The 25,291-nt window shown below is 37.3% G+C and overlaps 1 protein-coding gene across 5 annotated transcripts in view; it reads right to left on the bottom strand.

Moving 5' to 3' along the window:
• The window catches only part of MGAT5 (alpha-1,6-mannosylglycoprotein 6-beta-N-acetylglucosaminyltransferase), a 135,903-nt gene that overhangs the window by 105,855 nt on the left and 4,757 nt on the right, over nt 1-25,291 (bottom strand). Inside the window, exons 2-4 of one of the 5 annotated variants that reach the window (XM_074873713.1) lie at nt 19,685-19,699; nt 17,845-17,994; nt 15,800-15,887 (exon numbers count right to left, since the gene is read on the bottom strand). The exons of 2 other annotated variants lie outside the window; for them this stretch is intronic. The gene's annotated coding sequence lies outside the window, so the exon portion shown is untranslated. The remainder of the gene's footprint in view (nt 1-15,799; nt 15,888-17,844; nt 17,995-19,684; nt 19,700-25,291) is intronic. 2 more of the 5 variants (XM_074873710.1, XM_074873711.1) reach the window with 2 other exon arrangements.

The raw sequence follows: 25,291 nt of genomic DNA, 5'->3' as shown, positions 1-25,291 counted from the left end.
AGTTTACTGCTCTGCTTTTTATATTGTATCAGTCTTCTACCTGAATTTAAGATATTTTATAGTCATACATTTTACATTTTTATGTTATGAATATAAATACATTCATAATATATTCTCTCTATATATATATGAATAAAATGAAAGCAAAAATAGTTCCAATACAGACTCACATCCCAAATGAATGAAGAAGAATCTGAGGAGAAAGGAAACATATATGTGATGAAAGTCACAGGAAGTCATTTTCCATCACTTGTCTTTTGAGAGGGCGGTCAAAAGCTGTTTAATTTTGGTATTCAGGAAAACTTGATCAGTTCAAGGACTATCTATTCCCAGAAAAAGTGTATATATTTAGTAAATTCTTTCTTGGCATCATCTTCAGAACATTCATATTAACAGATGGAATAAAAATGTGGCTCATAGGCAGGACAGACTGACCTTTTAGGACAGACTCATTTAACCCACAGGCAGATGGGACAGGGTACTTTAGCAACACTGCAAATTTCTGTCACCAGTGAGTTCAGTAAAAGTTTGTCTGGGTTAGTCACTCAAACCTGAAGACCTAACAGTGTTATAACTTCCTCAAGTCCTGCAGACTCTTAATAAAGTCAATAAAATATATATATTACAGCCAGGACTTCTTCACCAAAATGCTAGTAAGCTGCCCCTGCAGGAGAATTTGTTTCTATTTCTATAGTGAAATTATTGAGAAACGTGGCTTTCTTGAAAACAGGACAAGACTGATAAAGATCCTGCAGGGGCTGCACCAGGCAGAGGCTGCTGTTGCAGTTGTTTTCTTCAAACTGATTAGCATTGCACAGCTGATGCCACAAAGTGACAATGACAGCCCCCAGGGGTCTGACACAGGTTGCAGTCAAGGTAAGAAGAAAATTAGAAGGCAAACTTTAAAAAAACGTTTTACCCTTTGCAAACTGAAGCAGATTTACTTAACAGTAGAGGCAGGTTGAAAGGGTTATCACTGGATCACTGAAAGTGTTGTCAAGCACTGGAACAGGCTGCCCAGGGAAGTAGTTGAGTCACCACACCGGGAGGTATTTAAAAGACCGTGTAGATGTGGCGCTTAGGGATGTGGCACTTGGGGACATGGTTTAATGGTGGACTTGGTCATGTTAGGTTAATGGTTGGACTCAATGGTCTTAAGGGTCTTTTCCAACCTAAGTGATTCTATGATTTTCCTGGCAAGTTCAACATGGCTACGTCTGAGGCTGGATGCGTGTTACAGGGAGCCTCCAGAGGAACTGTGCCAAGATTAGCTTTCTTAAGATGCTAGAGAATTGGAAGTGAAGAGATGGCTTGACTACTTCATGTTAGGTGAAGGAGGCTACTTTCATTTGAAGTTGCAAGAGCTCCCAATTACTTCAAGAGGACACAGTGCTACCCACACTGGTTAGATACGAATTCTAGCCTGTGTGCTCAGAGTATTAGCTAGCAGTACACTCCTGGTAAGTAATTGCAGAATACTATTATCCCTTACCACCATCAGTCCTGATAAATACGGCAGTCACAGACTTGAAGGTCAGCATGAGGAGTCAGAGCTCATGGGTGCTTTCTGTTGCGCTCCAACCAACACATGCTGTGACCACAGTAAGCCAGTCTTACTCCTCTGGTTTGTGAAATTAGCAGACTGGCTACCCTTCACTCACTAATACAAAAGCCATCCTCAACTACTTCAGTGTACTCTATCACAGGATAGAAAATGAAACTAGAAAGCTACCCAGAAGTGCAAAATGTTATTTTGAAGGTACACAGATTTATTATTGGATTACTTACAAAGAATTATGTATACACACAGTTGATTTCTGTAGCATGACAAATTAATCTGTTCTATTTCCAATAATTTATTTGATCTTGAATAAGGAATTATCAATGCTGGGTGTTCAGGGACAGGAAGAAAAAGTATAGCTGGTACCAAATAACAGACACAGTACAAAATAGTTAGAAGCTGGTCTACAGAAAAGGATTATACCATTTAAAAAAAAAATTTAAACTAAATCATCATAGCTTGCAGCAATTTAAGAAGGAATAATTTCCATCATTCAGAATCCATCTTAATGATGCTACTCAACTTAAAGTGTATTTGTTTACAGTACTGAGAAAATAAAGACTACTATAAAAATCATCTCCACTCATGCATTTTTGTTCCTTTTTTTGTTAAGTAATGAAAATAGTAGACAGTTTCATTTAGGAAAATAAAACATAATCCATTGAGTGATTACATTGATAACACTTGAGAAGAACAACCCACCACTGAATGCACTTCAGTCTCTTTTTATAAAAGATCATTAGCAATGAACTACTTCGCAGCAGTAGAAGAAAAAGTATGACCCAAAAGCAGCATCTCTCTACTTACATTTATGTTTTCAGCATTATGCCTGATTTCCCCATCACCTTTAACCCCTACTGCAATGTCTGGTAATGAGCCACTGTTACAGCCTTGCAAAGTGATTGAGCAAGTCTTTAAATTTCTTGGGGTTTTTTATCAAAATAAGATTGGAAAGAAAATAAACTAAGTCTTTTCAACTTCTTTAAAACTCATTCATTTGGCTGAACATGGACAAAGTGTTTCTCACCACAAAAACGTGCTTGTTTTCAAACACCCGTTAAGTGGTAATTTACATAAAAGCAAGATCATTTTTGACAGTATAGGATTTCTTATCTAGTTTTTAAAATGGCAGTTGGCCTTTCTCTTCCCTTGCCCCTTTTAAGTATTATTGCCTTGGTCTACTGATACACCGAGCCACTTAAGAATCATTACATAAATCCCATGCAACAAACATTCATTACATGTAATTTAAGATTTAATATTAAAATATAACAAGGGTTTCTAGCTGTATTCTGATTTTAGATTTAGATCACATGTTTTTCTCCACTGCTGTAAAGATTTTATTTGGCTTTGTAAGGAATTAATTTAATTATTTTTGAAGTAAGTCCATCAAACAATTCACACAAATACTACAAGGTTTGTGATAGTACTCAGACATGCTGGCACATATTTGGAATACACAAAAAAGGACTTAGAGGATTGATGTTCTTTATGATAGCTTTTATATCCAAATTTATCTGAAAAAAAATTATTTTAAAGCATCTTGTCTTGTCATGGGATAACATCAAGAAGAGTCTGACCCTGGTTTTTGACACCCTCCAATCCGAGATTTATAAACATCAATAAGATTCCCCCAAAGCTTCCCTCTCCCAGCTGAACAGTCCCAGCTCCCTCAGCCTCTCCTCCCATGCCAGATGCTCCAGTCCCTTAACAGGTATAATCCCTCCAGTCAAAAGTTAAGTAGGTAAGGCAACTCATTTGACAGACTTGAAAACCACTCAAACCTTAACACTTCAAATCAGCCACACCATCCAAAATGGTGTACATGAACATGGATATTCTAGAAGTACCCATAAACATTGTGGAAGCAATTCAGTTAATATTCCTGCTAGCATGGCATCATCTGTGAAAATACGAATACTATTCTTAACATTGAAATGGTACTTAAATGCTCAATAACATGAGATGCTAAGCATAAAATGACTCAGGGTTTGAAGACAATTTACAGTTTCAACTGTGCTGTTAACTGTGAAGGTGTTTTAAAAAACTACAGGTATTTGCTGCTCACACTTACCTGAAGAATTATAGTTACTACCATAAGCCTACATTCACCCATCTCCTAAGTTTGGATTTGCTGTAAGTGAAATATTTTTACACAATTGTAAATACCAAAGAACAGCATAAATATTAGTCTATATGTGACCAGAATCAGTAACACCAGCAGCAGTCAATGTCAACCCAAGCAAGAATATACATGTTGGAGACACAGTCCAAGGTACCAAGCTGGCATATTGTACAGACTTTTAAAGTCCTACTAAAACTTCAAAGAATAAATTAATAAGTTTCATGCTTCAAATACCTATTCCAAGCATCTTATTTGGTTTACGCACAGTTGGCTTTTACTAACAACCTATACAAATAAAGAATTTTGAAGCCAATACCACAATTCTTGCAACCACTTACTAGAAAGAGCCATTAAAATCTTGCAAGAACTTTTTTTTTTTTTTGCAAGCAACAAGCATCCCTTCATCAGCACAATTTCTACCAAGCGTCAGATGCAAGTAAATGTATTTTGGCCACAAACCTTGGCTGCATTTAGCCAAGTAAATGACACAAGTCTTTTGAAATTGCTTTGAAAGAACTGTATCCCCAGCATGAAAGAAAGGATAGTTATAGACATCAGTCCACTCAACAGCTTTCCATAATTATAGTATTTTATCAATGAAATTTTATGCAGGTTACTACAAAGCCCATTCTGTTTCCCACACAGTCCCAGAATACATTGCACAGTATCATTAAGCAAGTGTGTGAAAAGCATCTACTTTCATCCTAAGCAATTAAAGACAAGTTTGGTCAATTGTCATATTTAAGCTCAGGTGTACTGTATTCTGGTTTTGCCTTATTTCAGGTCCCTTTCTAAACCACAATCTTCCCACTGACTTTCAGTACTACCTTCTTTCAGGTACCTCCATCCTCAGAGAAGGATTCTGATTTTCCTGTGTTGCCTTGTGAGACATCAAAATTCTGCTTTAAAATGTCTGTTCCCAAGTATCCATACAACTATGCACTCTTCAGGAACATGCTGGAAATGAGTAGAACTTGACTAACAGCTCTTAAAACAGACAGAAATCTCCCCTACTGTAATGAATGTGCTTAATCCTGTGCATCCACATATAAATTAAGCCAAAACCACTCCCACAAACAGCCTCCTTTTGATGTCTCACAATTTGAGTTGTGTGATTAAAAAAAAAAAATTATCCAAACAACTGGGGTATCTAAGCAGCACAGCCTCCTTCCATGTGAATACTGCCAGAGTATCTAAACCAGGTAAGTAAAGAGCAGAAAGCTGAAGCTCTGTGTGATTTATGAAATATTCAGATTGGCTGCATAAAGATAATTAAGTAAGTTTGCCAAATCTCTACAGATTCATCTTTTTCAGGTTTAGAAAACTTTCACAAAATAATCAAGTTCTGCAAAGATTTGATATTATTTATTTCTATATTGTGGGAGTAAATAAAAACCACAAGTCATATATAGAAACTGGAGAGGAAAGAGGAGGGAAAAGGAAGATGATAAGGACGTAGACATGGACAGTTGTTAAGGCAGTTCTGAAGGCACAGAAAGCCTCAGTGAGAGAGAGCGCTCCGTCTACCCCAACAGCTGTTTGATGAGCGGTAGCTGAATCAGTTTCTTCCCCAAGAGCACTACAAATAACTCTCAAGAGTTGGTGTGGAAGGCAGAGGAGAAGGGGGGGAAAAAAAAAAAAATAAAAACCACAATGATCTGCAGAACTGCAAAATTTGTCTTGACTTGTGTGGGAGAACTCTTGGGAGTTAGTTGCTCTCTTTCCCTGTTAACACTGCCCACAGAACTGCAGCCTTTTCTGCTTTCAGGAGACAAGAGCATGATTATAACTGTGTGTGCTAGGATGCAGGGATGTCACATAAGGCGTAACATCGCCCATGTGACTGTGACATCCTCCTACTCCCCTCACCGTCACTTCAGCCCCCATTACCAATGAGATGAAGACCTCACCAAAGCCATCATGGGAATTTTCTGTGTAATGGCAATAGAAGAGGTTTCAGAATACAACGTACATATTGTAAGGGCTCTTTTGAGGCAGGAAATCTTGGGGCGGGGGAGCTCACAGGAATTTACATTAAGCTCAGTGCAAAATATGCCCTTTCACTAAAAAGGGCAGTATCTATTAATACTAGCATGCCAATCCAGCAACAAAACCCACACAATTTGACCAATATTTTCAACACAACATGGTATTACTCATATGTATTTCATTTTTAGTGCCTATTCTTACTAAGCCAACTTGCTTTGGCTTCCCTTCCCATCAAGGGGTGTACAACAAAAAGGAAACGGAACAGCTACAGGAGCCACAATCCTACACATAACACTCCAACATTCAGGCCTTTATTGTCCTGCTTTACACTTTGTAAAAAATCTAATAAATTTTCACAAATGTGACCTCATACATAGGACTAGTAAGCATTTTGGACTCTATCTGTAGAAACAGGTGACAAAATGCTTACCTTCCAAATTAACACACAAAACAGATGGCAACCCCACACTGAGTGTGGAATTGAAGAATGAGGTTCTCTCTGCCATACGTTACAAGCACATGAAAGCAACTGCTAACAAGGAGAAAACATCTGGAACATAGTGTTTATATATGGAACACAGTTGCTGACTAAGCAAATGGCATTGTGAGTTGGCATTTGTTAGTTTATCTATAGTCTGGCTGCTACACAAACAGCTACAAGGCAACATAAGAAAAATCCAGAAGGAAAGGCTCAAAACATTTTTGGAGCAATGTGTACACAATGCTTTTCCATACCTCTTTTAGAGCATGTGAAAAATTAACAGCTTCAATGGAACATTTTCCTTCTGTTTAAGCATTAAAGAAAAATACCACTTTTTAAACCCATGCACACAGAAAAGCATTATGTAGAAGAGAGCCACAGCACGAGACAGTTTGAAATAAGCAAACAATCCTTTGCTTTTTCTGTACACTTTCCAGTTGTCATTCTAAAGCAAAACAGGAAGAATTTAAGGACCTGTCAGTTTTTAGATTAAAATCCTATTTCAAAACACAATTAGCTAGTAACCCCAAAACATTAACCAGTAATCTCCAAAAATCATAAGTTCATGTACCCCCCCAAAGTCCTATACCAATCACTAACTAAAAGAAATTAGGTCAGAATCCAAATCAGATCACACTAGAGCAGCATCAATCTTCTTATTTCAGAGCCGTCATGTTTAAATCTTTCATAGTTTCCACATAAATTATTAAAACCAGATCTTTCTTTGAACAGAGACTAACTGAAAGTAACATTCCAGTTTAGTATTGCAGTTTTTTAAAAGGCATATTTAAAAGTTTATCTTCAGTCACTTAAGACATACATCTCTAAATGTAGCCCCTGTCAAGCAAACAAACAAAAGCTATCTACCAGACTGCTTTAGGGTTTCCTTAATATGATCTGGGATCAGATGGCAGTACTTCTGACACTGCAGTCTGACAATCCAATTTCTTTCTTGACCAAATTTTGTGCCTAATTTCTAGCAGATTGACATACCGTACCCACAAAACCAGAGTTGTTAGTATTTCAATTCTGTACATCCATAGTCTCATCTCACAGATGAACCGCACATTGGAACTTGAGAGATGTATTATCAGCCACTGGCCTGCTATCCCTGTACCTTCCCACACCTTATTTACTGTATATAAAATATAATAAACAGCATATAATATCCCCAAATCTTTGAAATCTATTGATGTAAAACATACAAAAATCAGTGATACCTGTAGGGCTATGGCAACTGGAGCTGGCATTACTGTATGTATCAAGAGATTTGGACCCTGAATCTGTTAAAATAAACCAGTGTGAAGTTCTACCCTCAAATAGTTCTGTGCAACTTAACCGGTATTTACAACAACATATATCCTGTACAAAATCTTCCACTGTCATTTACCAACAGACACATTATCTGTTTATTACTACAACCTGCTACTGTAAAGTACTGAGAATTTTTATTATATTATCAAATTATAAAATCTTATTACAATATCAAGTGATAATTATCAAGTCATTGATCAATTGGTCAAATGAATGATGCAAATAACTTTCTGTACTAGAGCCTAGTTTCCTTTTCACAATGCCAACAGTCTTCTGAGATGCAGACTCCAAGGTCTTACCTACATGTAAAGTATTTGAGCATATTACAATAATTTGCATCTGGAAACCATCAGCTGCACTATTAAACAAGTGGCCACTTCAGCTTATGCTGTTACGCTCCAGATCTTGACTGACTGCCATTTGGGCAAAGAACACAATGAAAGCATCTCATTGGTACTGTGTTCCCAGAAGTGGCATCACTGACTTACTGACAATTATCACCATTGCGTCTACTGTTTTTAAACTTGGTACAGTACATTGACTGATACTGCTGATGAGGAGAGGCAGGTAGTAGCTATGACCAGAAAAAAGTTCCATCTACAGCTTTTAGATATAGGCTGTCTTTCTCCATAATGAGAAGCAGAATGCTATCCAAGTCCTATGACATCTTCAACTATAAAATTCACACTTTATCTACAAACTTGTCACCAAAACCAAACCAACTGGATAACTAATGACAGCAAGACACTTTAACACTCTTATTTTGACTAATTTTACAGTGACATTTACAAGCTGTAATGAGCTATATGAATCAGTGGCATAAACCTACTTAACACATAATGAACTAGAGGGCAAAATAAGTGATTTGACTGCTAATTAAACAATACTTTAATTTTTTCCCATGCAGAATAAGCCTCTTATTAAATATTATCATTTTTGACTTGTTATATAACAAGTTTCTGACTATTCCTGGCTGACTTACAATAAAAATCAGAAGTCTACAGACTGGTAATTCCTTTGGGAAGGGACACATTGACTGCAGTTTGAGAAAATACAGAAAATGTTCGTGAGAAAAGCCAAACAAAATCTTCACTCCTCACAAAGAACCACAAAAAAACCCCAAAAAAGGCCATACCCAATGATTTAACCAGTGGGTATTGCCTCATCTTTGCTAGCAGACGCAAGCTCCCTTTCCTCATGTGCTCTGAGCCCACCAGAAACTATTGCCAGCATAACCTGGAACATGAACAAATGCTCTGCAAAGACGGGGTGCAATCAGAAAAGACAGTTCCCCTTCTCTTATTTTGGTCAATATCAGTTGTGCAAATCACAATGAACAAGCAGCGGTTTTGTTTGACTTTGACTTTGTTCTGCTTTTTCCTCCCCTGGATCAGCTTGCTTGAAATGGACAGTCTGCTAATGTCAGCTGCAGTCCTCAGTCATTCTGGATCAAGAGAAATCCAAATATCATCTCAGGAACCCACACTCACAGTGTGGGTGCTCTTGGGTTAACTCTCAGCATGCTGACAAACCAATTTTGCATACTCTTGGAACACGCAACATAGAGAAATCCGAGTTCTCTTCATACCACAATCTAGTAGTGCTGCATAAAAAACACTACTGTGAAGACACCATAATTAGCTTCATGCTTCCTCATGATTGGGTATTATAGATATGAGAGGATAAAGCAAATGGCAAAAACAGCCGACACAAACTCAGTTTGAATGCAAGACACAATGAAGAGCTCTGTGACCCAACTTACACAGCCTGTCATGGAAAACAGATGTGCGAGGTGGTCTTCCCAGCAACATGGACTGACAAAAAGGTTTGCCAGGACAGTTCAATTTTCTTGCTGCCACAGCACTCCTGCTTGGCTTTTCACTTGTCTTAAAAAACTAAAGAAGTTCCACAGAAAGAGTTAAACTTATCTCTTTTCCTCTTCTCTCCCCACCTCCCCCGGGGCTACAGATTAATCATAAAAGCTTAGGCAACTATAAAAGCCATCAACAAGAGACAAGCAGGAGTACAATTAAATAAACCCAGTAATGTAAAACCCAAATTGCAGGCAGGCAATTGAACACGGTATCCCAGGGTTGATTTCAATATAAGCAAGGTTGCAAGAGCATCATGTTACAGTCTAAGCCTTAAGAGCAAGTTTTTTTAGACCCTCATATCAAAACATTCATTTTCTAATGCAGGGAAAGAAAGCAGCCCAAAGCTCCAGCTGAAATATGACTGTTCTAATAATCATCTAACCTTTGTTTACTGCTAAAAGCTTGACCTGCATTGTTAATGTTTATAATGTTACAAAGCATTAGGCCTCCATGACTTGCTTACCTCCTCATTTTGAGATGGGTACCAGGACTGATGTTTCTCTTCAAACAAAGAAGAAACTTCTAAAATACCTCATCAGCTCTACCTAAATGAATATCATTCAAAAGGATTACAGAGCTCTTCATTTAAGTTCCAGAACAGTACAGATCCCACAATCCTAGAGCTACTACTACTGAGTTTATCCTTGAAGAAAGTACTGCCAGTGACACAGCAACTGAGTGGGATAACTACAACAACCCTACCATTTCTCAGTAGTTACATCATATTTGTTATGAATCAAAACCATTTTGCTAATGCTAATGTCAGAATTATCTTTTGACACAAAACCCACAGAACTTTGTTACAACTGTGAAGCATTCATTAGACCTTCATTACTCTAACAGCTTTCTGATTGACAACATTTAAACAAAAAAGTACTGCCTTTACAAAGCACAGATGCTCCTTAATAAGAGGTCAAATAAGTCAATTTAGAAAGACCAGTTAATCAAGTATGTGCCAATATACCGTGGACACCTTATCCTGAAAATATATTAATGGATACATGCCAGCCCTGCTTCAAAGAAAGCTACTGTGCAAGTCATAACTAAGTCTTCTTCCTAATCACAAACACACAACTACCTTAACTCTTGGAAATGTGTATTCGGAATTTAAGAGGGAGGCTGAGGGGGGGGAGATGGGGTGGAAGGAAGGAGATGAAAAAAGCCCGTACATGACTATTTTCTGCCAAGGGCAAAAACATCAGGAGTTCTAACAAGGACTGAGATGACTCTGAACATTTTAGAGGATGTTCAAGTCACATTCAGCAAAAAAACCACTAAGAACTCAGAAGTCAAAAGGGAGCTTCCACAACAGTGATAAACGCTCCATTTAAAAAAAAATAATCAGGGCAACTATAGAGGAAAAAGTGCATACACATAAGGAAATAAGACAGGACAGAAGAAAATAGTTGGCAGAATATCAAGATCTTTAAATTCAAATTGGGAAACACATTTCCTTCATCTTCCTCATTTCTCTTGAGCTGTTAATAACCTGTAGTGTATTTTGTGTCTTTGTAGTACTGCTCTTTCAGAACCAATGTTTAAATTAACTAGGATTTACCAAAAGCTTTAATTACATAATCTAATATTAGATACTTATTCCAGAATAAAGTTAGTGGGTAGTTAACATCAGTGGGTAGGTTTGCTATCCTCATAATTAAGAGCCAGAAAAAAAATAATAAAAAAGTCTTTTTTCTAACTATAATAATAGTGAGGCTTTGTCTGTGTATTTCTTTGAAGGACATCATAATGGGCCATAACAAAGGAATTTTGATCACCTAGGCTAAAATCTGATAAATTGTAAATAAAGACCACAACTGCTTATATTTGAGCTGAAGTACTTATGTTGGAACAAAGTATATGTCCACCATCTGGTGCACAGTAATTATAGATATTAAAACCGCATTTCTCTGGCCTGCCTTTAACAATTTTTACTGATACAGTAATACTTGATCTTCTTAGGGAACATAATCTAAACTCATGCTGTTAAATGATCACAGGACTATCCACTGTATGGCGTAAGCAGTTCATTAAGCTGGAATCTTTAAAAACACTTGCTACTCCCTAGCAATAACGGAAACAGTTTCTGTAGTTTTACGTCATGCCGTTAAATTTAATCCACAGTCAAGGCAAGTTAATTTCACACCTGCTGAGTGATATCCTGATGGATGGCACCACAGCAGGTCATTAATTTTCTTTCCTTTTGATTAATTTCACACCATACACTGGACACAGTCTTTTGAGTTACGATGTCTGAGTGCAATGTTTAATTCCTGTAAAGGGCTAAATCGGTTTTTGACTGCTTGCCAAAATGCAGAGAACCCAGATGTGATACAAGTGAAAGGGAGCTTCAGGAGGCTTGGTGCTGAACTCTGACACCGCTACAGGTGTGGCAGGACACTCTCCCTCAGCTTTAGATTTTAAGTGCATTTATCTTGAGCATAGCCTTAAAGCAAAAATTCTGGATACCCCTTACTTTTGAGGAATTGCTTATAAAAAAATTCTGTGGCATCAGTAGTGCAGATAACAGTGACACTATTGAAACAACTGAGAAGTTGAGACTTTTTTTTTTTTTGCTACAGAAACCCTCCCATCATTTAGTTACTGACTTTATACCTAACAAGGTATAAAGTCTTACTGAGAGGACCGTATCTCCTGTTTTCAAATTAAAAAAAAAATCAAGACTACATGGGCTGAAAGAAGGGGAAGGAAAAGGTAACGTTCAAAGATGACAATGGCAGCCATGGTTGCCACCACAGCACAAAGGGACACTGCAGATCATTCTGTCCCTCCATAGTCAGTGAAGACAGCTGGGGCCCTTGGAGGCCATGAGATGCACATGAGAGGGTCCAGCCACACAAAACAGCTGAGCTGAGCCACCCGCTCACAGCTGGGGAACAGGCTAATCTCACTCCACACTTCTCATCCTACTGCTCCAAGCCACTCACTCTCACACCCTCCTTAGTGCTAGATGTGCCAAATCAACAGATCCCTCGATGAGCTGATTCAGATCGTGAAAACAAAAGAAGCGTTTTTCTTACATTAGCTTTCTGCTTGTTTTGCAAACCAAGCTGTCTAACAGATGGGTCAGGTGTGCATCACTGCTAGTGAAAATGAAAAGGAGAAATTGTCTCTTTTGGTAGCAAAGAGCAGTTTAGCTTAGCCCTTCTTCCCCTTTTAGGGAGTGATTCAAACAGCAGCCCCAAAAGTCTTATCCTCTGTATTGACCACAGAAGGACCTGACCTTCCTAAACTCAAATTAGTGTGTGCTTTCATCCAATCTTTTCCCTTTCTCCACACTCCCCAATATTCTACAGCACAGCTAATATTAAGGAACCATTAGTGCTTGTAACTCATTCAAAAGATTAATCTCTTTTGTTCTTACCTCCCAATAGCATTTCCCAATATAGTATGAGCCAATTTTTAGTCTCTTCCTGATCATTAAGAAGAATAATTTAGAAAACAAAGAAGTGCTCGTGCTTACCAGCAGCCATTTTTGGTAACAGAAGCTATTGCAGCTATGTTGAAATAGCGCAGGGAGTGAAGGGGGAAATGGTTTTGTGATTTGATAAATGTAAATCACATAGAACACATGATTCATTATGCACAGCTTAAATTTCTGAGTGTGACAGGCTGAGGCCAGGAAGACATGAGCTATTCTGGATCCAACTGCGCCAGCAGACTTCTCCAACCAGAAGTCCTTGCCTCCTCACATCTGCCCATGGAATCAGTCTGAGTATTCCCTAGACATTTCAGTCAAAATAAGCTGGGCAGGAAGTAATCGGCTGTTTCAATTACAAAACTGGTCTGGCTATTTTGATTAGCATAGGTCAGACTATATAGACTGGCCCTTCTATTGGGATTGCAGGAAACTTTCTACCATCATTCTGTTGTCCTCTTACTATGAAGTACTTGATCAAAGGCTCCGCATAAAGCTTGAATAGGTGCTCATTTGATGTGTATCATAATGGTTACCTGTTTATTTGCCAACACGCGGTTTTCAAAACGAACTGAAAAATTTTACTGTCAATTCCCATAAAGAATTTAAATACAGGATGAACTAGAATCTGGACTTAGCTCCTGAATGGAAAGTCGAAGTAAATTATCTCAATCATCAGAAGTTGCAAGATGGATTTTTTGGACACATTGCCAGTTCTGACAGAGTCAGGAGTATCAAAGGAAGAGCTATAGTTTGAACATTATTTACAGCAGTACGTACTTTTTCCTCATCATTGCATGGTTCCCATTACAAATGGGAAAGTGAACATTTCAGTCCTTTCCCCAATTACCTAAAACACAGTATAAAAAAGAGTTTTGAGAGGTAACCAAGTTTTTGATATCCTCATTTTTGGATGTCTAAAGGACACCTAGGTGCATTTCCCTTTCTCTCTTGCAGTTCTAAAGGGCTGCTAACGAAGTCATTCCCTTTCTACCTAAAATTTCTCTGTAGCTGTTATTTCTCAGTCCTCCTTCTGCTACAGAAGCATGTAATCACTCTCCTCTTTCCTCAGCCTGGCCTTCTTCACATTCTTCTAGCTGGCACTTCAGAAAACAACCCAAACAAAAGAACATCAACCAAAAATCCATAACTAAGCCACACAGGTCATGGCCCTCAAACTTTATCAACTTCCTTTCCTTCCTCGAAAACAGTGGTACTTTCAAAGAAGAGAAACTTAACGTTCCTGTATATCATTCGAAACTAGAAAATAAAAGAACCCCAACTCTCAGCAGGGTCTTAAACTGTTTTTTCTCCATCTCACACAAATAATAAAGAATTTAGGTGAAGTTTCCCCTAAGTGCAGAGATTAATGTTTAAAAAAATCCCTTTAATTGTTATAGCAATTTGTAAACTACATGTAAAGTGCAATAAAGAATGAATTCTAAATTGCTATACATTCGCATATATTCATTATGCATATCACCATATGTCAGGCAGAAACTCTGAAGGTAAATCTCAAACAAGTGATTACCACTGAAGTAACATGATGGAGAATAAAGTAGACAAGTGATATATTTAGTTTCATCCTATCTTTGTCCCTAAAGGAAAGCATTCCTTCTAGTGTGGGAAGGGGAGGAGGAAAAAAAAACCTTATTTGGTATGTTAAAAAAAAAAAGCCTGGAAAATGAAGCCATGTTTATCCCCAACATTGATGACCCATTTTAAACAGTCTTATATAACTATAAAATGAGATTATATTTGTCCTGCCGTGGATTTAATCTTATGTTTTTTCATTCTGAATCACATCACAGGGTTATTTTCCTCACCTGCCTACCATAGTTTTCAGAACTTTCTCAGTTTAAGTAATTCTGTCCCTCTCCATCTTTTCAAATCAATTAAAAAAAAAGACAAATCTGGTGAGGTAATTTTGCACTTGACTGAACTGTACAAGGATTATACAATCCGAAGCTATGTAGCTGTGTTTAATACCTGTTACCCTCCTCTTAAGTTTTCAGCAGTCCTGGAATTCCACCATGCACACTCTTTGGCGTGTTCTCAAACATGCACATTGAGCTTTTCTCCCTCCAGTGCTGGGAACACAAGTCAATTCTTAGAAAACACATATAAACGGAAGCATTGTCAATAAATGAAATGGTTTTCCAAAACCAAGCAGAAACAGATCCACTTCAGTAAACATTTTCTAAAAGGGCACATAAAACTTAACAAATCTCTATGCCACTGAAATAGAAACCGGTGTAGATGTTGTTCCTAGTTGTATGGATGGAAGAGGAGAAAAAAACTCAGGTCCCTTCTAGCAGAAAATCTTGCAGTGTACCAACTATAAGTTCCTTCACACACTAGACAGAGATAATATAATTTGAAAACACCACACATGTACAACAAAGTGTCCATACATTTGTCAAATATTATCTGAGTCACAGGGACAAGATTTACAAGGCAGTTCAGTTGGACTTCCATTCCGTTCAAATACATTAGCTTAGTGTTTAGGTTAGTTCTCTAGTGTTTCAACAGTTCTAAGGCACTATAAGCAATATAAAGGTAAGCATCAAGGCCTCCTTCCTCCTTCCCCCCAACATCAAAAAAAAAGCTCTAAAAAATACCTTCAGTTACGACAAGTGATGCCATTGACAGCTGAAGATCAGCTGCTATGGCTATAATGTAGATAACATCTTTCCACTGTAGTTTCATCCTAAACTCTAGCCAACATCTACAGTAGGACACGTCCTATTGCAAATCTCTTTAACATCCTAAACCCAAATGGTTTCCAGAATCAGAAAGGAAATTCAATAGGCAATATTGTCCATCTCTGTGTATTTTGAGCTAACAAGGGGAAGTTAGGAGACTTCCCAGGACAAATACAGTGATAGGCGGCTTGCCTAAAAAGGAACTTCCATTAGTAGCTAGGACAACACTTGGCTGCAGCATACCATACAATCTACCCAATGTTTAATTAAAAAGCTCTTAGAGAAGACAGTTTGTATCAAAGGTGAAAACCCACTGGAATTACTTCTACTTGCTGATTTTCTTCTGGACCTCCAGGGCAGGTTCAGCATCTGTTCTCCCAGCTTGCATCAGGAAGTATCTTCCTAGAACCACATTAATGTTAGCGAGGTAAAGGCACAAGACATGAATAAACACACAACTCTTAAGACATGAACACTCACCTATAAATATGTACTAAAAAAATCCACTTTCAGACAATCCATCTGAAAATTATTACAATCCAGCAGTTAATGTAAATGCATATAAGGCTGCCAAAAAGATCACTTACAGCTCTGAGCAGAATTTAAATGGTCTTTAAACAATACTGTAGTACTATCAAAGAGGAAAAGAGAGACCACTATAATGACACTACCCCAGCTGAATGGGTTTCTTTACTGTTTAGTCATAGCTAATGAAGAGAAAATACAGGCAGAGAGACAGAAGAACAGATTTTCTAATATTATGAAAATACTCATTCCTTTCTACTCACTGGGGAAATGTGCTGACAAACACATCTTTAAAAGATAAGTTGGTACAAAGAGCCTTTCTCTTTTAAACTCTGTATTACTGGACTACATTGATTTATCTTTGTAACAGCCAGAATTTGACAGATAACCTGCAGATAACTATTTAAGGCATTATCTCAGCACATTTCAACATCCAGATCGGTCCATTTGCTTTGGAAGCTACAGCCACGAGGATCCAACACAGACTATCCCAGCACTGTATCGTATCTTAGCCTACTAGCTTGCATCTGTGTTACACTGCAGAAAGTAGATAAAACTGTATTTGAGCCATGTGCATGTAGAGTATAATAGTATCTCTAATTAGAGGGGGGGAGAAAAGAAAACCCAACGGTCATCAGTCAATTTCATTAGGTCTGATCTTAAAGAGAAGAACTGTTCATGCTAACAGGCTGACAAAAGAAAGACTATAATTTTTCAACATTTCCCTTTGTATTTCAGAGGGATATATTTCTTTCTTATGGCTTTATATCACTCAGTAGCTTCCAGGCTTTACTGCTGGTGTTTTAATGCTGAGAAAAGATGTATCCTACAGTTTGCACTCAACACATGACTTGAGGTTTAAATCTGAAGAGTGCTTTGGAAATCATCTCTAAGCTCTTATAATATCTATTTAAATCCAAAATTATTATTGCATACAGTTATTCTGGCATATGACTTTTGAGTGACTTTCATTTATTTTCCAAACTGAAAAAAATATCTGATCTTCACGACAGCTGAGCAACTAAGTTGTTTTTCCTATCAGTAAGGTTTCATTTAACTCCTAACCTCTCTCCCATTAATCGCATTATTCCTGCTCTTCATGCTCAAGTCTGCTTTACCTTAAAAAAAGCAGTACTCCACCAGTTAATGTAATGAGGGTCCTCAAGAACTGCACCACCACTGCCACCAGATCTTCTTCTATCTATCATCCTGTAAGATTCTTTAGAATTGGAAGGATTTTTCCTTCATTTAGTCTAAAAAATAAAGAGCAAAACTAACTACTGTTTCATGGCTGTAAGTATCTAGCTGCTACAAGATTCACAATTTCATATTAGACACTTAAAATCTATACACAACAAAAGTTCAGAGGGACTCAAAAAAGCCAGCTTAAAAAGCAGCAGCTTAATTATGAAAAGACAATAGCTAGCACAGATTTACCAGAAATTTCAGAAGACGGTATTTAAAAGATTGTCTAAATTCAGATTTATTTTACGCCTTTCTCTGCTCAGCTTTCCTACATTCTAAAAGACCACTGAGAGAATTTGAAGTAACAAACTTACATTTTCTCCATAATATTTTCATTTGTTTATCCCATTGGGCTTTTTTGGGTTTTTGGTTGGGATTCTTGGGGTGGGGGGGGTGGGGGGGAGTGTATAACAACAGCCTTAGAAGAGATTCCTATATAAACATTTAGAATAATAAGCCAAATATGTTACTGGAATAACATATTGACTACATTAGCAAAAATATGGAAGTCAATTCTAGTGGAAATAACCTTCAGGGAAAAAAAATCTGCAGATCCAGACAAACTACAGGACACTCAGTGATTACTCACCTCTTCAATGTGCTACTTTTTCTGTAGATTCAAAGCTTGTGCAACATGGGCAGAGAGTCAGACCTTCAGTAAAAATGGCCTCAATCATTACAGACAGTTGCTTCAGGTCAGATGAAAAAGCCACATCAGAAACAAAATAAGAGAGAGGATCTGTGTGAAAGAGTTATTGATGTGACAAAGAAAAAGGTGCAAGATCAACTGGCTTTCCAAAGGCATGCAATCCTGACTTGAAATCATCTGGTTTTTCTAATCAGCTAGTAAGCAAATCCAACAGAAAGGTTCTAGTTCATCTTGTATCTATTATTAGTTGATTGTTGCAAAGATTCAGCACAACTGCACATACAGCATTCAGAGACTTCATGAACTTCGACTTAATTGTATAGAAAAAAAAAAATCTATTCAGGTTTGCTGGGTGGGGTGGGATGAGGAGTTCTGGTTTAGTCCAATTCTAGAAGTCAATGAGTCCAGTAAATAAGGACATTTCCTAAATGATTTGGTAAAGAAACAAGTTACAGAAACACAAGAAGGAATTTCAGAAGTACACTCTGGGTGATGGGAAGGAGAGCATGCAGTAAAGTTTAAGGGTAACGTGTGTGAAAAAATTTCAAGTCATCTGGTGAAATCTCATCCTTGAGGATGAGATGTTTGGAGAAAAAAAAGGCAAAAGCCATTCAGAAGTCTGGATTAAGGAGATTTTTATTTTTTCTGAGCACAGCAGAGGACACCCAAAACTCTTCTCACACATAACTGAAATGCAGCTTGACCAACACAAAAAAATCACAAACCCAAAATGAGTGTACTTAGAATTGAGAGATAGCTGAATTTTAACACATCTGCTGAATAAGAGATTATATTCACTAAAATCTTCACAGTCTAGTGGAAAGCTGTTTTCAGTGCTGAGCAAAACAGAAAATACATATGCTGCCTGCATAGCTCCTGAAGGCCAAATGAAAAAAGAGCACAACATGATTAGTCCTTCAGTCTTTTAGGATGTGGAACAGCAGAGGCAGTGGTAACAGCAATAATTAAGTAGCAGTGACAAAGAAAACATGATTCAAATTACACAGAATAGGGAAGGAAGGAGACAGACACAAGCCAAGACGGAAAGAAAAGTATGACCAAAACCCTGAAACTTATTACACAGTAGTGTGGAGAATTTCTAACACATTTTCCCATTTTTTAAAATTTATTTTTAATCAGTTTTACAACTCAAACACTGATGTACTTTATGTGATATTCTAAATAAATTTTTGTAAGGAAATAAAGACCTTAACACTGTAATAATCTGGACAACTGTCCACAGTGCATTCAGCCACACACAAGCCAAGAGAGAATACATTAGCAAAAAAGAAAAAGGTATGCTAATAACATTTGACAGATTTCTTCCTCCATTTGTCAAATGCAAGGATGACAGAGCTGGTCAGTACAAAATAAACAGTGAAAAGGTTTTAATCCTGCATTTTTATGGCCTGGACAAACATTTTTATCCTAAGCAATAGGCTTGATCTCCATAGTACAGGGAAGGTGGACGTGTTGAGCACTGTAAGGATCCTAGAGTAATTTCTGCCAAACTATACAATGCTGCATCAGCAGCCTTTTTAATGAAATGTCAAATTTTAGTTATTTAAAGAATCAGGTGGGTGGCATATTTAAAAAACACTCTGCAGCTTGTAAAAGGGCAAGAGTACACCTTCATTAAAAAACTCTTTTCATAATACACATCCAAAATCAATAGCGAGAAATCTGAGTTGTACACCAGGAATTTATACAGTGAGAAGGATTTTTTTGCTGTTTTTAATTTGGATAAACAAACATAGAAATGTGTATTGATAGTACTTACATGTAGTAAGTCTTTCTGGAAAAAAAAAAAACAGAACAAACCCTCATTAATTTGCTAGATAAAACTGGGGCCATTTACCTACCAGATAGAGCATGAACCAATATTAACCCTCTGTTAACCTAACATTTTAAGAAGTAATAAGAACACAATCTTCTAAATTAGGCAGATGTTCAAACACCCCAAGTCAGCACTATTACTGAAGTAAGCATCTTTATCCCTCTCCAACCTCCTTCCCCAGCCTAGATGGTTAAAAGGTGAAAGCAGCTAGGGAACACTGTCATTCTGAAATGAGTGGCCACACGCCAGAAAGCCATTTACAGCCACAGGAGTTGGTCAGCCAGTTCACTGCACTGCCATATAAATGCAGATAGGAAATGGGGAGAGACTGGTATGAGGGCAGAGATGTCCTCTAACTGCAGTCTTGGTGAAGACCGGGAAGACTAATGACATTCCCATATAAAAGCACCACAAAATGCTGGTGTTAATTCTCGTTTGATCAGAGCACAGAACCTTTGATCAGCATAAGTACTACAAATTATAAAACAGTGCTATAAAACCACTGAGTTACACAGAGTACTCTGAACACCATATCCTGAAGTACCAGATTATCAGTGGGGCAACAGAATTCAAGTTTGCCATATCCAACAGAAACAACACTCAAGGGTAGAACAAGATGAGGTACAAACAACTGTCTAAGTATAGACCAAGACAATTCTAACAAAACAGAGTACTAAGGGTAGATGGGAAAAAAAATTAGTTGCTCAAATACATGGGATGTAGAAAACTTGTACTTCAAATGTAGGGAAAAAACCCCCCTGCTAATTTATTCTTTTTTAAACCCCAAATTACAAGAGATTAGATTCTTCAGATCTCCATCAAACCCCCCTTTTTAGGGCTAAGAAATGCAGAATTTATGTAGAACAGTTTTCCCCATATGTTTAAATTGTAATACTATTTTTCAAGTACAGCTTTTCTAAAAGCTATCTTTTTTCCATGTATAAGACTCACTCTTTTCTTTGCTCTAGATGTGGCCACATGCATGCCAATATCTCAGTATGTAAAAAAGTGTTCTTAGACATGTTTTAAGTAGCTTAATCAATACTGGCATTCTTCTGTAACATTACACAGTGCACAAGCTATGCAACCAGTACACATGGAAACTACTATGTCAGGAAATGAATCAAGGTACAAGGACTTTAATAGAAGCTGAACAGAAGCTAAACCTGTTACAAGCGTTTGCTCTGTATCAGCCAGTACAGCCCTCAAAGGAAAGTTTAAGTGCACACTTGGGCCTCATTGTACTAGTTTCAATATACAAAGCCAGAGGTTTAAACAGCATCAACTCAAAAAGAGCTTAAGTAAACTGCAATACGCCTTTTACACCAGTACAGAACTTCACCCACTGCAGTTAAAACTCTCCTTACATCGTTACAAAAATCCATCCCTTTCACTCTAGGGCAGTAGCACACCGAATCACTGCTGGTAACGTATCAAGAGCGTTGCAACAACTACTCACTCATGGGACATTCAGCAGCCAGCATGGGTCAATTAGTGAACTAAAATTCCAAACTTCCAGTGGGCAAGTACTATTTTCACAGAACTTCATCTCAGCTGCTAATAAGCAGCAATTTGTAATGGACTCCAGTAGAGAGACCAAAACCTTAATCATCTCCCAGCCTGAAGCTCTTCCTCACTCCCTCAAATATTCTTTAGCTTACCTTGGTGAGAATTTTGGTAACACAAGGTTAGGTGAAAGTTAGTGTAACCTTTTCCTCAAAGGAATCACACGTAGTCCTATAAGGTTATCAATCCAGAACCCAAGGGGAGTCACTTACGAGACTCAAAGATTTCACAAATATTAACAACTGGGGCCATAAAGTGAGATCGATAAACTTCCCCAAAAGTCTCAAAACACAGAGATCTAGTTTCAGACATATGTCAAATCACTTTGTCAAACACTCATGCAACTCAGTTTCATTTCTCAGATCGTTAAAAAAGTCAGAAGTTTTTATTTTACTGATTATCCAATTTCTTGAACACTTGACTGCCAAGCTACCGAAAAAATCTGGGTAAGTATTCCAACAAGAGCTACAAATTACTATCTTATCTATAAGGAGTACAGCTTATATTTCTCTTCCAAGAGAAGTTATGATATCAAAACAAAGAAAAATAGTTTTTTCTAGAACTGATTTATAAATAAACTCAACTGGCATCTAAGAAAATATCTATTAGAAATAACAATCTAATATTTTATTTTAAAGTATAACCATAACATATTCATTTAACTTGATTACAGGCTCTTACAATTAGACTAAGTATTCAGAACTGGTTGATTTTATCTGTAGTAAAATAGCTGTTAGCTTGAGTAGAAAAACCACTGAAAGCATTTGCAGCATTCTCCTCCTGCATGCTTTTTTCCAGTCTAGTAAAAGAAAAGTAGCTGCATAACACAAATAGATGTTAAGCGTAAACATAATGATACTGCATTTCACCATGTTCTTGGAGAATCAATAGTACTAATTGAGAAACTGCATTTCATGAAGAGAAATACAGGGACTTAAACTGCTCATTTTTAAAAGAACTTACAAAAACAAATCAATGTGCTAAGGAACTGATTGGAATAATATAGCTTTAATAATCTAGTCAAATATCACGTACCACCCAGGCTGAAGTCTGAGTGGTAAAGATTGAGAAATTTTTGTGTCTTCCCCCCCCTCAGTGTGTTCCACATCCTTTTCCTGTTCTGTCAGATCAGGAAACACAAATACTGATTTCACTGATAAAATCCTACCAAAAATACAGGAGACAAAATTCTTATTAAATCTAAGGGGAAAAGAAAACCATTAGATATTCTAACCTGGCTATACATATATTCAAATTTAATGCCCCATTTCTAAACTGGCTTCCAAACAAACAGTTTGAGTTCTTCAAAAGCCTCTCTTAAACAATTCATTTTGTTCAGTCTTCCAAATATTTTTTCAGATTTTTTCCTGATCTCTCTGGAACTTTCTTCCACAATCCCTGCCACAGAGATATGTATTTTAAGATTTCCTACCTTAAATTCTATCAACACACAGAGACTGAGAAATACTTATTTTTCTGCTCCTACTCGCTGTTTGCAAGTATGCCTCTAAGACCTCTACAACCCAAGCATCAAATTGGTGCCTTACTTGGACTGCTTGCCCACTTGTTTTTTAAGCATCTTACTGCTACCCAAGGAACTGTCATTAATTTTTGCAGCACCTCTTCCTGCCAAAATCATCTCTGAATCCACTACACGTCTAGCATTAGCCAAATGCATTTTTGTCAGGATTGTTAAAGAGTTTCAAAAGCCAAGATGCAGGAGGGTTTTGGAAGTGTGCCTTGATTTTGGTTTTTGTTTTTTTTTTTTTTGGTGGGGGGGGGGTGGGGGTGTCCTTGTGCATGTGAAGTAGGTAGGAAAGTTTGTATCCACATACAATGTATTAGTACCTACAGAGAACACTGCTCCTTTAACTTTACCTCAGGAGTTTGCCAAACAGGTGTGAAAGTTTCTATCTTAAGACTATTTCAAGTTTCTCCTAGGCATGAAATCTATCTGTCTGCTTAGTTTCTCTTTTTTTCAGGGAGAAAGTTCCTTTGCCAAGTGGCTCAGAAATTCCAAGATCAGTTAAACAAAGACACAGCAAGATAATACTCTATATTATTTTTAGGAAGAAGGGGGCCCATTTTAATGTACAATTCATACCAAAAGCAAGACAAAAAGAAAACTCATCCTGAGAATCTGAAGATGACGAGGATCTGGTTGCCACTGTTTGCTGAATACTTCTAAACTGGTTTTATGTTTTCCATATTTATTGCTATTTTAATTATTAAAATCAGCAAGTTTTAATTGCATCTAGACAGAAATGGGCAATTCAAACCAACATTGGAGGAAGCAAACTATTTCATGGTTTATGTTATTTGAAGTATTATTTTGGAGGCATCAGTACTGGAAGCATTTCTTTTAGGCAGAAATAGCCTTCACACCACAGTGCACTGAAACAGTGTGGGACCTTCATTCTACAGTTAGGTTATCCAAACAGTTACATTCAGCATTCAATACAATCATGTTACAATGTCTTGGTATAGAATGAACAAACAACATCAAACCTGGGCAACCACCAGGTTAGAAACATTCCTCACATTTATTCTAGGTTTTGTTGTTGTGTTGGGTTTTTTTTAAACAAGGTTTTCAGAAAAAGTAATTAATTGGTACATCCGATACAGAGGTCCAACAGTACAGCATAAAGCTTTCTCAGGAGTAACTTAAAGCTACTATTTTCACTCTTCTTAATCTACAACTTAGAAAACTAATTCATTGCACAAACTGTACTTGAACAGGACCCCTCAAGACAGACTCATGGAAGTTACTTAAAAGCTTATTAGGAGATAGAGGACCCATTCAAAGATTTTTGCTATGAATACCATATCAATGTTCAAACTCACTGAATGGAGTTACGTATCTTTTTCTTAACTCATGTAACCTATGTAGACAAGTTTTATGTGACTAACGAAACATTTCAGATAGATCATCTTCAATCAAAACACATTTTACACAAAAAGGTCATAATAGCAGAGAAAACACAAGTTTAATTACATACATCTTTAACACTTGAAATTATCTTCCAGGTATACCACATGCATACTACAGTCATGCTCTACAGAGTTCAAGGGAAACTTCCAAAAACTGCATTGAAGCTGCATTGAACTGTATTAGTTCTCTGCACAAAAGGAACAAACACACAGAAAAAGCAAGGGAGAGGACCAAAAAACAAAAACATGGAGAGGAGGCAAGATAAGACACAGCATTTTAAACCCAAGAGAACTACTGCCTAAGTGAATATATGCAGGTACCTTTGTACTAACAAGGATCTCCTGTAAGAATGTGTTAATCCACTTCAGTCACACATATTGCAGACAAGAGGACTATCACATAATGTGGTGGAGTCCCAAAGGTTCAATATTTTGCGATGTCACATGTCTGAAAACCATCCAGATCACAAAATACAACCTTAGGCAGGAACGATAATTCACTGCAGCTAGTATCTTTTATGACAACTTAGAATTATAAAATCATTTAGGTTGGAAAAGACCTTCAAGATCACCAAGTCCAACAGTAAACCTAACACTACAAAGTCCACCACTAAACCACGTCTCTAAGTGACGTGTCTTTTAAACACCTCCAGGGATGGTGACTCAACCACTTCCCTGGGCAGCCTGTTCCAATGCTTGACAAACTTTTGGTGAAGAAATTTTTCATAATATGCAAACTACTACTTGATTAGTAGCTATCTGAAAATGCTTTTCTTAATACAGGTTATATAAAATGCTGTACCAGTCACGTCACATGTATGACTGTTTCCTAGGGAAGGGAGGAACACAACCTAACAGGCAATGAAAAGGAAGCAGCAATAAACTTCACTACCTAACTCTAACCTTAGTGAAGGAAATGTTTTAGTTATAAAACTGTCCTTGTAACCACAAGGCATACATTATAAGGCAAACATTTAAATACAAAGAAATGTAACAAACTACATGACCCATGAGCAACAACCGATAAAAGTAAAATCAGGTTCTGCCTGCTAT

This window comes from Strix uralensis, chromosome 6 (genome assembly GCF_047716275.1).
Source record: "Strix uralensis isolate ZFMK-TIS-50842 chromosome 6, bStrUra1, whole genome shotgun sequence".
Lineage (NCBI taxonomy): Eukaryota > Metazoa > Chordata > Aves > Strigiformes > Strigidae > Strix > Strix uralensis.
The sequence above is the reverse complement of the archived record's forward strand: the minus strand, read 5'-3'. Positions and strand labels throughout refer to the sequence as shown.